The following is a 14,595-nucleotide window of genomic DNA, read 5'->3' as shown; positions in this document are numbered from 1 at the left end:
CCAGCGTCCCACGTAGCCGCGAGCTCCTGGGAAGGCGTTGGGGTAGGACAGCCAGGGGCAGGGAGGCTTGAGAAGCAGGGTCGTTCCTTGGGACTCTTTTGGGTTCCAGTTCTGGCCCCACCGCCGCCGGTCTGCGTGACCTTGGGGAGCCCTCTTTCTCTCCGACCAGAGACTCCCTGTGGGTACGAGGCGGACGCTGCGTGCCCAGGCGGGGAGCTGGGGAAGGCCGGCAGAGGCAGGGCCCGGGTGGGAGCGGGACCGCCCACTGCGGCGGGCCGGGACCTCCAGGGCCCGCGGAGGCGGCGCGCGGGACTCGGCGCCCGGGGCTCGGCGCGCGGGGCTCCTCCCCCGGGGCGGGGGTCGCGGCGCCGGCAGCTGGCGGCCGCGCAGCTGCAGCCTCAGCACCTGCCGCGGCCAGACGGCGCGGGCGCGGGCACGGCGGGGCCCTGTCCCCCCTCCTCCCCTGGCTGCAGCGTGCGCGGGAGGCGGAGCCCGAGCCGATCCGGAGCCGAGCCGCTGCTGCCTGAGCCTCGCACGCGTCCGAGCCCGCCGCCGGGGCGGGGCCGCCCCTCGCCGAGAGCACCGGGTCCGCGTCCGCGCGGGCGGCGCCTCCTCTGCAGGTAAGGGCGAGGCCCCGGCGCCGCAAAGTTTTGGGGGGACTGCTGGTCCCCACGCCCCGGGCCTGCGCGATCTGCACACTGCCTGCCGCGCGGCTTCCTCCGCGCCGCCGGCCGCCGCCGTGCGCTCAGCTTGCACCACCGGCCCCGGGTGACCCGCAACCGCTTCCAGTCGTTTTGCCCCCACTCTGGGCGGGGGCGCCTCTGCGGGCTCGTTCGGGGCCTGCGACGGTTAAGTCTTGACACAGTATCGGTGTGTGGCTTAAGTTTTCGAGATCTGCATGATGTAGTGCAAAGAGCGGCAAACCGGGAGGCAGGAGACCTGGGTTCAGGTGCGGCCACGGCCAGCGCCAACTTTCCGAGTGACCTCCGACCAGCCTGCCCTGCCGGGTCTCACCCACACCTGGACCAGGAGGGCTTCGCCGGGGACCTCACCTGAAGCGCCATGCCTGTATTGCCATCTTGTGAGTCCAGGGGTGTCTCAGCTCCGGGGTTCCGTGGCGGTGGAGAGGAATGTTGGGACCCACGTCAGTCAGTATCAGGGGTCAGGTTGCAAACCCGCAGCAGCTTTGGCTGAGCGTTAGGAAGGGTTGTTGAGTCAGCCTCTGGGAATATTCGATGCTGCCAGGGCTGGGCGTCGGGTCCCTGGCTCTCGGTGGCTTCTCTGCCCATCCACTGACTGTGTGACCTTGGGCGAGTCCCCCCACTGGTGTTGCGGGGGAGGGAGGGAGTGTGCACTCGGTGAGGGTTGAGGTCCTTCCGCTGTAAATCTGGAGAGGTAGAATCTGTAGCTAGGGTCAGTGTGGGTAGAGGCAATATTTCACCAAGAATCCACCCAGAACTTGCTAACGGGCAGCGTTTATGGTCGTTCAGAAAATAAAGAAGGCATTTGCAGTTTACTTTGGGAATCCCGAAATAGATATGGCAAGTACTTGTGAATGCTAGTGCTTTGGACTATCATAAAATATTCAAACGCATAATGATTTGTTTTCAAAGTGGCTTATAAATCAGGAAGCGTCTCTGTTTGTGAGTCAGTTATCTTAATAAAAATCTCAAAATAGTTGCTTGGGGGAAGAAATAACGCACCGTTCTAGGAGTCCTGACACAGAGGCCAGCATCTGCTTGTTTCTAAGTCTAAAGCGACGGTCAAGATGTTTTCCAATCAAGCCGATATAAAATCACCTCACAGCAGGCATCCTGTGGTGGGTGTTCCGCTTAGGTGTGCCGGGAGCCACCTCAGCGTTGCAAGCGCATGTGCTCCCGGACAGGTGAGTGCGGGTGCAGCCCCAGCGGAACAAGCTCGGGGTTAGCTCCTCCAAGAAGGTGAACTTTGTTCTTTTGCCCAATGGCATAGCCTCCTGCTGCTGCAACAGTCATTTCCCCAGTGTGTGGGTGAAATCCATTACTACGAAAGGATTCTTATGGAAGTGATTTTATTATTTTATTTCCTTCCTTGACTTCCTGGTTTTCAGTTTCAAGCTTTTTGAAATCAGAACACCAGTGGGAGGGCTTCGGGACGGGAGCAGGAAAATGGCAGAGCTGCGGTACATGCTGGCCTTCCCTGCCCGGGGCTCCGTAGTTGAGGCTGGTTTGTCCAGAGAACTTTGATCTCGCAGATGCATTCGAAGGCCACCGGTCTTTATGTCCTTCATTTTCCGGTGGTTCGGCAAACACTAATTCCGCACTCATTCAGGGCACAAACAGGGAGAATACCAATCAGCCCTCCTCTCAAGGAGCTCAGTTCTAGGGAGGGATGAAGAGGGTTAGATCACAGGCCATGCCAGGAGTTATTAACACTTGGGACCTCTGGGAACACTGGGGAGGGTGGATTCCAATGGGGGAGATGAGGAAGCCTGCACCATGGAAGGCAGAAGGAAGTAGAAGATTTCAACAGGTGGACAGGCCGTTGCAGGTCAAGGAACTGGTCCGAGCCAAGCTTCAGAGGCCGGAAAGCGCGGGGCCCAGATGGAGAACAGCGAGTCTGGTGGAAGCACAGGAGAAGGCAGGGCACTTCGAAGCAGAGGACAGTGAGCAGAGGTGCAGGAGGCTCCGAGCCTGGCCTTGAATCCACACTGGCACTGGGAGATCGCGCCTCTGAGCCTCACTATTCTCACTTGTAAAAGGGGAATGCTAGTAATTCCAAACTCACAGGGTTAAATGAGATCATGTTTGTAAAAGTGCCTGAGTGTTTGCTTACAATGGGAGTTTGATAACACCTTTTATTGGGGTGTTCAGGGGCAAGCTCCATAAATGTTGCTAGACACCATTGGGGTATCACATGGTACTTTTTGTTTTAGCAACCTCACCATCAGCATGAAATTCCCGTGACAGTGTCCTCTGTATTCAAGGTGCCTTCTCATTCAAGGGGCAGGGGCTTTTTGTTATTTGGAGGGTGCTCAGATCAGACACTGACATCAACAGCCGCCAATGCCCTGTAAATACTGTTAGGTGCTGGAAGGCCACAGAGGGGTTAACTGGAATACGCAGTCCCTGTCTCCCACAGGCTTATCACTACCTGTTCAAGGACCCAGGTGAGGGGATTTGACAGCCAGACACAGTTATAAATATATCAGCATTGTTCATATATACTGGGAGTGAGGTGCTGGCTCCCGTTTGCCTTGTGTACGTTGCTGGGGATTTGCAGTGTCCAAGGAAGGAGAACAGGAGAGGACGTAAAGGATGGTGGTGCAATACCTTATGACCCTGTGTAGCATCCACGATACTGTACTTCATTTATTCATTCAGCAGTTATTCATAGAACACCTACTCTGTGCCAGAGAATTATTCTCGGTGCTCCAGGAATACACGGGAACAAAAGGGAATATCCCTGCCTTCCTGGATTTATATTCTAGTTGGAGAAACACAATAAACAAGTAAACACATAAATAATTACAGGTTGTGCTAAGAGCGAAGAAGGAAAAAAGCAGGGTAATGTGAGATAAGATAAGGCAGGGTGCTCCCCTTGAGGGTGGGCAGGGAAGGCCTGTCTGAGTCATTGAGAGTCAAAGGAGAGAAGGAGCCAGTCAGGACAAGAGCTAAGGGAGGGGCAGGCCAGCTCTGCAGGAGAAGGCAGGCCCTGGGGCCACACCACCTGGGCTTGAATACTGGTCCCTCCAACAACTAAATATATTGATGATCAGGTTAATTAATCTTCTAGGTTTCAATTTCTTTTTTTTAAATTGATTTCAAAGAGGAGGGGGGGGAAAGAGAGAGAGAGAGAGAGAGAGAAACATCAATGATGAGAGAGAATCATTGATCGACTGCCCACACTGAGGATCAAGCCTATAACCTGGGCATGTGCCCTGACTGGGAATCAAACCATGACCTCCTGGTTCATAGATAGACACTCAAACACTGAGGCATGCTTGGACTAATAACCGTACCTGACAGGGCTGTTGTGAGGATTAAATGAGCTGATGTATGTAAAGTACTTAGAATAGTGCCAGGTGTGTAGTAAGCACCTAATAAAAGGTAAGTGGCACTGTTCCTGGCAGAGGGAACAGCAAATGTGAAGGCTGCAGACCCGAAAGGGTTTGGGGTGTTATAGGACCAGACCGGCTGTCCGCACAGACATTATCCCTATGGTTTTGGGGGAGACTGTAGAGCAGATTATCTGCCCCTTTCATACTATGGTTAGGAGTTTTGAAAAGGAACTCTCAGCCTTAGCACTCTCACCTGCAAAATCAGGCCCCAAGTGGTGTGGTGAGCTGTTGCTGCTGCTGCTTTAGGGGCATTCACTATAGACATTTCAGGTTCTCTTCCCTCTCTCCCTTCATCTCTCTTTTCATCAACTACCCTCCCTCTCTCGCTCCTCCACCTTTTCTCTCTGTCCCTCTCCCCACTCCCCTTTTCTTCCTTTCCCTCATCCCCTTTCTCGTTGGCAAGGCCTGAAGAGTAGTGTCCCTGGAGGTGCTCAACATGCAAAGGGGAAGCATGGGTAGGGCTGAGCCCATAGAGCCACCTCCGAAGCTAGCCATGCCCTCTCCCTGTGGGACTGATGGCCAGCGTCCCCCTCCCAGTCCCAGGCTGGAAACTCCATAGCAGGGGAGCATAGTCATCTAAGAACTTACCCTCTCTCTGGATCCCTCCTTACTGAAATCTAGTCACTCAGTCATGTCATTCTTACTTCTTAAATCTTTCTCCAACATGTCCTCAGACTTCCATTCTCTCTCTGAACCTCTTTCTTTAAAGTGTGGCCCAGAGACCTTCGGCGGGTCCCTTGTGTAAGGATAATGAAGTCCAGAGTCCTCAGCTGGGCAGAGCTGATGGGCTGTCTGCCTCCCTTCTCGCAGTGCCTCAGGCCCCCTCCTCCCTCACCCACTCCACCACACTTATTCCCCCCCACCCCCAGGTCTCTAGGCCTTTGCTTCTCCATTTGGCCCCTCTGCCTGGCCGGTGCCTCAGCCCTGGTGGTCTTGCCGAAGGCTCAGCTCATATCCTATCTGCCCCAGGAACCATCTTCCAGATGCCCTTGTCCCAGGTCTTTCCTCTTCTCCTGACCTCCCACTACACTTAGTACCTCTCACGGAGACACCATCACCATTAACCTTGAAGGATTTTGTGTGTGGTCACCTGTGTATGTGGCCATGGCCTTGAGAAGTCCCTGGGAGGGCGGGATTCACCCTGCAGCCCTTCTCCCAGAGCCTCGCCCTGGTGCAAACTCAGTATGTGTTTGCTGCATTGGATTGACAAAAGCCTGTGATTTTCCTGAGATCTGGTTTGAGTCAAGCCAGAAACAACATGCAGAAGCTCAGGGGTTGTGGTTCTCAGCGGAACTCACTCGCAGCATCCAGAGGCCTCGGAATGTAGGTCCTTCATCTGATGAAGCGTTGATGCAACCCCAGAGATGGGTCTGAATTTTGACTTCAGCTTTTCAATAAGGCCTATTTTAAAAAATATATAAAATTTGAACCTTCAAGCTAGATAAACTTGGAAATAATTGTTTATATCATACAAGGATTCTTCACCATACCCAAAGGTCTGGTATGGAAAGCTTTCAAATACCAAGCATGCTTGTGTACTTAACACCATTCAGTATATAAAATTTTGATTTATGCACAGCTGCTGTAGCTGTATTTCTACTGTAGTCTAAGATATACACCAACCTTCATATACACTCACGGAGGCAGGATAACACAGACTTAAATTTGTTTGGGTAACTAGGATGACATGATGCGGCTCGGATAATATAAAGTTAACTCTCTGCCTGAAGGACAGTGGGAAGCTCGATTTGGTGCCTGGCCAACTGATGGGAGGGCAGTAAGCCATTATTTGCAACGGAATGACACTGTTTTTCAAGGACCCGCCTGATGTTTGGAGACCTTTTTGCCAATGGTTAGAAATGGTCAGGCCTTCGATCTTTTCAGAAGCTGCTGCTAAATGACATGTGTGCTTAACACTGATTATTTGTGGGGGGGAGGGGGGAGGGCGACGAGGAGGGAGAGAAAGCACTAATTACGGCTGAAAAAGATATGGTGGTAAATCTAAAGTATGAAAGTATGTGCTTTTGACCTCTCTTGAGGAATGATCTGAGCTCGGCCGCTTCAGTAAAAAGGGTAACATGGCAAATTTTCAAAATCCTGAACGGAAAGAGCTTCAGAGGAATTCATCCGGATGCAACGGTGCTTAGTTCTCTGAGGTTCTGACTTAAGAGAAGACAGATGAGCAGGCAGATGAGAAATGAGCTTCCTGTTCTCTGCGTATCCAGAACGTAGGGGGTGGGCTAGACCGTGTCACGACCAGCGATAGTAATACCAGCCCCGACCCCGAAAACACAGGCTCACTTGTGAGCATCCATGTAATTAAGCTTCTGAGTTAACTGCTTTGTTGTTTCCTTTGTTCCAAATGTAGAAATCAGAAGGAAAAGCAATGATTGAAATAAAGATGAGGGTGCCATTTATTGCTTCTTATGGAAATGATTCCGTTGGTAGCTGGAGTCTCTATTCTCTCTGGTTTTCCCTGGAGAAGGAGCTCAAGCCCAGGCTGCCCAGTGCTCCTCTGCTTCTGAGGCATGTGCTGTGGGCTCCCGCTCAGGTTAGAGGGTGGCGTTCACATGGAGATGTATGCTCTTCCTCTTCCTTTCTTCCTGGGGGCGGGGGACATTTTGTATAGAGGGGCAAGAAGAAATAATCACTTCTTCCCTGAGCTCGCTCCTGGGTAGTTGCAGTACTTAGTTCTTTGCAAAAGCTCTGTAGTAAGTTTCTTAGAGCATTCCCTGTCTATATTCCGAAAACCTAGATCCACGCAGGATGTTTTACAGGATATTTTAGCTGACAGTCACGGATCTTCAAACAGGGTCGCCAGCTCCGGAGAGGATGAAGAGCTGCCTTTGTCTGGTTCAGGAATTCCCCCACACAGCCAGCCTCTCTCTGCTGAGGCCCGCCAATCCCCGAGGCACTCCTATGCCATTGTCACTGGGCTCTGATTATCAGAAAGTTCTTCATTGTGCTCAACCAAACCTTTCCTCCAGGCAGTAGCTGCCCCATTGGCCTTGATTCCGCCCTTTGAAGCCTCACACAAAAATCCATGTCTTCTTCCCCTGGACAGCCATTTAGCCATGGGGACATTCAAAGACAGGGAGCAGGTCCCCAGTCTTCACTTATTCAGTCAGAATGCCTCAGTGTATGCAGTGCCCTGAAAAGGACAGGGCGAAGCGTGGACACAGCTGTGCAGGTGGGGCCTGGGCGGCCGGGAGGACCACAGCAGCTTCACGTCAGAGTCTCGCCTTGTTTAGCACAGCCGAGGCCCCGTTAGCTCTCTGTGGTCCCCCTAGAGTTTGCTGTCAAGCCCTCCCATGGGCTGTATCCTGGGCCGCTGGGGAGCTGCATGCATGTCGGTGTCCTAGAGACCTCGTGGGCTGTGGAGGAGGGTGTCCCGAACCAGTGCTCACGTGGAGTGGCTCTGGGCGACTCAGCCCCATCTCTGGGACTCAGATTCCTCATCAGTCCAATTACTTCTCAAGGTGGTGTATTGGTTTTCTTGTGGCTGCTATTACAAATCACTACAGCCTTGGCTTAAAACAGCAGAAATGTATTCTCACTCAGTTCTGGAGACCAGAAATCTGAAATCAAGGTGTGGGCAGGGCCACCCTCCCTCTGGAGGCTCTAGGGGCGCATCCTTTCTTCGCCTCTTCTAGCTTCTGGCATTTCTTGATTTGTGGACACATCACTCCAGTCTCTGCTTTCTTGGTCCCATTGCCTCCTTCTCTTGTGTCTGTGTCAAATCTCGCTCCACCTCACTCTTAGAAGGACAGGTGTCTTGGGATTTAGGACCCACCCAGATAACCTGGGATAAACTCCTGCCTGAAGATCCTTAACTTAATTACCTCTGTAAAGATCCTTTTTCCAAATAAGATAACATTTACACGTCCTTGGGATTAGGGTGTGGGCATACTTTTTAGGGGCTGCCATTCAGCCTTTGGGATCTCCACTTGCTCTCCACCTATGTGACTGTCTTTTCTCTCAATTGTATTTGAGCCCAGCTCTCTGGAGTCACTAGCCTCAGGTCTTCATTCTGCATGTTTCGTGTCTCTTTCTTCCTGTAGTGTCCTGGCTGCTGCTGTGAGGATGCCGGGCTGCTCTAATCGTCCCTGTTCACAGATGTGGGAGGGGCTCAGGGATTAGGCTGCCCAAGGAAACACGGGTCTTGCTGGTCCACTCTCTCATTTTCACCAGCATGCTCTAGCTAGTCAGTGGAGTTTTTATCAATGGGAAGGAGAAGCTGTGGCTATTAAAATATTCATTACCAATTCTTAGACTTAAGGGAGATACCACAGTAAACGTGCTCTAGCCAGAGAAGGGACACAGAGGAAGACTTAATGCCCTTGTGTTTCCCCTCTAATTTAGTCTGAGATTGGCTCATTGAACTTGAGGGAAATTATTTATGTTCTCAGTGCCCAAACACATATTTATTTCTGTAAAAAAAATAAGTAAATAAAATAAAATTAGGAAATGCTGCTTTGCAGCCCTGAAGTGTGCTGTAGTGTGACCTTCTTGCCCTTTCACTAGCCTGTTTCAGAAGTTCCAAGGTTCTTTTTTTTTTTAATCCTCACTCGAGGGTATGATTTTTTAAAAATTAATCAATTTTTTATATATTTTTGATTTCAGAGAGGGAGAGAGATAGAAACATCAATGATGAGAATCGTTGAACGGCTACCTCCTGCAGGCCCCCTACCGGGGGATCAAGCCCACAACCTGGGCATGTGCCCTTGACTGGAATTGAACCTGAAACCCTATCCACTGAGCCAAACCAGCTGGAGGAAATGTTCTTATTGATTATAAAGTGAGAGGAAGGTGGAGAGAGAAAGAGAAACATCAATGTGCCAGAGAAACAATCAGTTGCCTCCTCTATGCGCTCAGACTGGGGATCGAACCCACAACCTAGATATGTGCCCTGACCAGGAATCAAACCTATATAAATATTTCTCTCTTTTCCAAGTCCAGCTCAGCTAGAGAGCAGTCAGGTTCCTGAGTAGAGAAAATGAAAGAGACAGACAAATACAGTAGGGAAAGCTGGGACTGGGTGGGACCACTGTCCTCTAACGGAGAGACAGGGACCCTGAGCCAATACAGCGTGTTTATTTTATACAGCAAAAACCAGGAAGTTTTACTAAAAGTCAAGACAAAGGAGATTATGTGCATTCTAGGGTGGGCCCGAGTTGTATTCATTTCTGGTGCTTGGCTGGATTTAGATAACGAAACCCACCCCCTGGCGCCTGGGCTGAAGGTCAAGCTGACAACACTTCTGCCTCTGGCAAGGCGTGTTTCCAGGACACGGCTCTGCCAATGCCACTGGATTAAGCTGACAATAATGAAAGAAATGCTCATGTGCCTTCCCAGGTGCTGTCTACAAACCAACAACCTTTTGGTGTACAGGATGATGCTCCAATCAACTGAGACACCTGGCTAGGGCAAGTCCTATTTTTTTATGTGTTTTGTTTTGTGTTTCATCGGAGAGGGAGAGAGAGATAGAAGCATCAATGATGAGAGACAATCATTGATTAGCTGACTCCTGCATGCCCCCTACTGGGGATTGAGCTCGAAACCAGAGCATCTGCCCTGACAGGGAATCAAACCATGACCTCCTGGTTCATAGGTCGATGTTCAACCACTGAGCCATGCTGGCTAGGCCCATGGTTCTTTAAGTGGGATCTTCAGTCTGCTGCTAGCTAATGGGCTCTCCAAATGCAATGCACCATAAAATGTACTTTTCTTCAAAAAGTGTGGGCACCACTTGGTTTGCAGTTGATATTCCTGAGTCTGGCGAAGCTGATGATGGAGCGGGGGTAAGCAGAGGGAGAACAGTGGCCTGAGAGGGTCTGCACCGAGCAGCTCCCAACTCTGCTTGTGGCTGTCACTGCTGCTCCAGGATTACCGCCTCACACCTGTCCAGAGCATCCTCCTGGCCTCTGCTCCACAGAGTTCAAGGTGCTTTGCTAAGAAAGGCCTGCCTAGGGATGGAGGTGGGAGGAGATGGGAGAAGACAGGTGAATCAGACCCTGCCCTGTCGACAGCTTCCAGGAGGGACTGACATTTAAACTGAGCCCTAGGGGGTGAGTAAGAGAGAGAGAAAGAGGGGAAATTCCAATAAAGCAGTACACCCAAAGGTGCCCTCCATGTATCCCCACCAGGGCCCATGATTGTCCTCTTCCTGGCCATCCAATCAGAGCTGAACTGGAAGAGCCTCAGGTTTGAAAGGGACCTTAAGGATCACCTAGTAAGGCAGGTAGATATTCCAGCTGCACTGCTTGGAGCCCCACGACCAGGGAACTGGAGCAGTTCGAGATCTCTGCTTCTCATTTTGCTTCTGGGTTTAAAGAACAGCGATTTTTTTCCATTTGCCACGGCTTGTTCGATGCAACTGCTTGGAAATATCCCCACGTCAAAACATCCTGCTTTGTCTGGGAAGTCTTTTTCCAGGCTGGGGAAGCTTTCCCACTCCTGCCCCCTCGTCCCTCCAAGATAACCCCTCCAGGTCGTGTGGTCACGGGGTGTTTCTGTGGAACCAGTCCCACTTGACTGTGAGCTTCTCTTGGGCTGAGCCCTGCTGCTCACTCAATCCAGAGCCCAGAAGAGGGCTCGGTCCTGATCATACAGTGTTGACTGAAGAAATGAAGGCCTGTGACTATGGTGACTGCCTTACTTGCATGTAGCTCCCAGCTGCCCTTGTTACTCTCTGCCAACACCAGTGGTGTCCTAGCTCAATCAAGGGCAAATGTGGGCCTCTGTGTCTCTGTCCTATACCTGCTTCTGAAGTGGGGCTGGCCTGTCAGCCTCGTGTTAAGGAGGGATGGCCCCTGCTCTCTCTGCTTTCAGAGGATGGGAAGGCTGCTGAACTAATGTCCAGCCTCTGGAGCTGCTGCCCGTTGTCCTGGGTCATGGCCACACTCACCTCTGAACTTTCTCACTCGGTCCAGCTGCTCTTCCTTAGCACCATGTAGCCTCAGGACTAGGGTCAGAGAGGCAGTGAGGTGCAGGAGAAGGTGCTGGACTTTTTACTCAGTCAAACCTGGGTTTTCTAGCTGCGTGACCTGGGGCACATTATTTACTTTCTTATTTCGTTGATTATCTCTGAGTGGAGGATATGATCACGTGGAGGATACGGTCGCTGTTTTCCACCTACACGTGGTAAATACTCAATAAATGTTCATTTCCTTTTTATATTATCTGAAGGGCTGTCATGGAGAAGAGAGGAAAGACTTGTTCCATGCCTTAGGGACTGTCCAGACTCAGTCTTGGTTTTCCCCCAAGTCGTCATCATCCTTTCCAAATTCCATTAAGCCCCTCAGCTTCCTAACTCCTTGAGCATTGCTAGCATCCTGGATTTCTTCCTGACTTCCATCTGCGAATTACCACCAACTCTGTGTGTATTTGGAGAGGTCACTTCCCCTGGCTGGGCCTCAGTTTCCTGTCTCTGGACTGGGTTGTTTCTAAGGTCGTTTATAGCCCTGGCACCATTTAATTTCACAACATAGGTTGATCATCCACGATGTGGAGGGTGATGTTCTAGGCCCCGGGGCACATAGGGATAGGGAACAGTCATCAGCCTTGTAGTGGTCACAGCCCAGTGTGGGAACAAACAAGGAAAGCATTGTGATGAGTGCTATGGTAGGGGCTGAATCCAGAGCTGGAGGAATCCAAACCAGAATAGGGAGAGACTAGCCATTTGAGGAATGAATGGGCTCTTTGCCTTCAGGGAAGAATTATCCCAAAAAACGCTTGTTGCCTGAATGAAAGAATGAATGATGGAGGCTGGTTCCTCCCAGGTGGCATTAGAATTTTTCCTTTTGGAATTGGAATGATCAACTTGGAAAACCCCAGCAGAGATGCAGGTTAGGGACCTTGTTTCCTCTCTTCTCCTCCTGCCTTTCTGCAAAGAAAAAAAAAAAATCCAAACCTCCAGAATATATTGACCTTTATTCACAGAGCTCTTGGGATGTGCAGCACCGTTTAACAAGTACCATTTGTGTGCCTCACTGAGAAATGTCTAGGTAGACGTAGAATTACATGCCTAAAGAGAATTCATCTATCTTTTGCCACGATTGTGTTCAGAGCTAATTTTCAAAGACAGTTTCCATTTTCCCAGTTGTCTGAATGATAGTTACAAATTGTGCACTCTCATGCCTTCTCTTGTATTTATTCTACCCAATTTAATTTGGTTAGATCCTATAAGCTTTTATTGATTGCCTATTATAAGTTAGCCATATGTCGAGAGGCTAGGGGTGTGAGAGAAAGTTTCACTATCTAGAAGTTTCTTTTCTAGCTCGACTGATAAAACATATACCCAGGAATCAGCAGACAAAGCCATCTATTCATTGGGGATTGCTGAGTAGATTGGTGTGAGTGCCAGGATTCCTCTCCCCCCCACCCCCCCACCCCCACCCCACAGGCAGAGAAGTGTGGAGAGATGGATGGTGAGGATGGTTCTCCAGAAGGCTTTTGGAGGAGTCTGCACTGGAGAAGGGCCAGGGATTGCCAGCAGAGTGGAGGTGCAGGGAAGAGAGCAGAACAGCAGGTGAATTCAGCATGAACTAACTTTTCATTCTCATCTTTAGCCCCTCGTTCTCATGCCTTAATAATGAAAATAGTTCTTCAAAAGATGACACTTGTAGCATGTCTCAGGACCTTTGCCTAGTCTGCTCTGTGCCCTCACCTACCAGTAAAACTCCACGTTTCTCGACGTCTTCCCTTAATTCAAGTCTACTTCTGCAGTTTGGGCCTCGTTAACTCCCCCGCTCTGGGCTTTTCACGGTGTTTTGTTTATCTCTTAGTATGGCGCGCCTGGAGCATTACAGACCCCCAAGAGCTATCAGGGGAACCAAAGGATGAGAAAATAAATGACTGACTATTGGGTTTTGAGTCTGACTAACTACGGGGACTGTGAAATGTTAAGAATGGCGTGGAGGGCACCAAAGTGAAAATGTGGGTGGCAGCTGCTGAGAGGGGGGAGGGGGATAAGGGGGGCATTGGGCTGCTCTTGAGGGGCGGGTTGGGTACATACCTTTGGAGAGGGAGTAGGATATTGGCTTTCCAGTGAATAGATGCACACAATTTTAAAAATACTCGGAACAATTACCGTAGACACTAAACATTTGGGGGGAAATCTGCCTCCAGGGTAATCATAAAGCTGCAAATAAAAGCAGCAGCACCTCATTAATAACTCTACTAAATCAGGGGCCAGTGCGCAGTTGGGGGAAATAGCGTTCCCATTGTCTGAGAGAGTGAGCCTGGGATAACCTTTCTGGAGGGCAATTTGGCCGAATCTAAAGACTTAAAAACTTGTGCAGTCTTCCACCCAGCAGTGCCTCTCCTGGGAATTCATCCTAAGCGAATAACTAGAGATGTATTATGCAAAGATGCTTATCTCACCATTGTAACACAGACATTGCTAAAGTAAACCAAATGTCCAGCGATAGCTTTACAAACGGCCCTCCTAGTTATATGAAAAAGAATGTTGTAGAATAAGAAAGGGGCAGGAGAATTGTTTTAAGAGTAAAATCAGGCTATAAACCAGTACATATAGTAAGTTCCCAATTATGTTGAAAATGTGTATTTTCACCCAAAAGTCTAGAAGGGTAATTAGCAACTTGTGGAGTATAGTGGATACGTTTTTATTTTCTTCTTTTCCAGGAAGAAAATTTACCAAATTTTCTACCAAGCACATATATTACCTTTATAATCGGGGTGGGGGGGTGGGGGGGTGGGAGGGGAAGAGATGAGTGTTACGTAAGAAGAAGAGATAAGCCATTGGAGAGCATTGTTTGAGTCTCATTGGGTTGAAAGCAATTCGGACACATTGTTTATCTTGCAAATTCCAGACAGGTAGTGTTTTCAGAAGGAAGAGTGGTCTTGGGTCCATTTGTGTGAGTGTATTTATAGAAGTGAAAGCTTTGGGGAAAGGAAATAGATTGATTTTTTTTCCCCTTGAACTTTTGAAATTATTTTTGCCACTCCATTTGTAATTGAGCCCACGGAGCTATTCTTATTTCCTCTTTTCTTAGGTACCACGTTAGGCCTAAAAATGTTAACTGGCTTAGGATGTGGGTTTTGCTAAAATTATTCCCCTTGAAGTCTTCACTGGACTCATGCTTAACCGGTGGGGTCCCAAAGAAGACCGCCATTTGAAATCTTTTTTGCTTTGCTATCTGATGCGTTCTGCCCCCCGCATCCTTGGATAAACCTGGATGGCCAAGTAGGAAATCACTCTTGCTTTGTTGGGGTGGTTTCATCAGCCACATGTAAGGGACTCAGGAGAAGACACCTGCTTTGGGCGCTGTCTGTTGGAAAGGTTTATTTAGAGGCCAATCTGGCATCCACCTTATCCTGTGGACGTAACATTAGTCTGCAGAAAAAGAGATCAGAGCTGGGTAGAATCTCTTTAAATATTAATTCTAGCGATGCCTTTTGCCACACATCTCCAAAGAGCTCTGAGCATTTCACAGACATTACCTCATCATTAATTTTCACAGTGTTCTTGGGTG

At 49.8% G+C, this 14,595-nt stretch overlaps 1 protein-coding gene across 1 annotated transcript in view; it reads left to right on the top strand.

Moving 5' to 3' along the window:
* Positions 1–545: 545 nt before the first annotated feature.
* FRMPD1 (FERM and PDZ domain containing 1) overlaps positions 546–14,595 on the top strand; it is a gene marked incomplete at its 3' end in the record, with an annotated part of 66,438 nt that continues 52,388 nt past the window's right edge. The window contains exon 1 of the mRNA XM_079789637.1: positions 546–620. The remainder of the gene's footprint in view (positions 621–14,595) is intronic.

This window comes from Cnephaeus nilssonii (assembly GCF_951640355.1).
Source record: "Cnephaeus nilssonii genome assembly, chromosome: 14".
In the NCBI taxonomy this organism is placed as follows: Eukaryota; Metazoa; Chordata; class Mammalia; order Chiroptera; family Vespertilionidae; genus Cnephaeus; species Cnephaeus nilssonii.
This window is presented reverse-complemented; position numbering and strand designations above follow the sequence as displayed.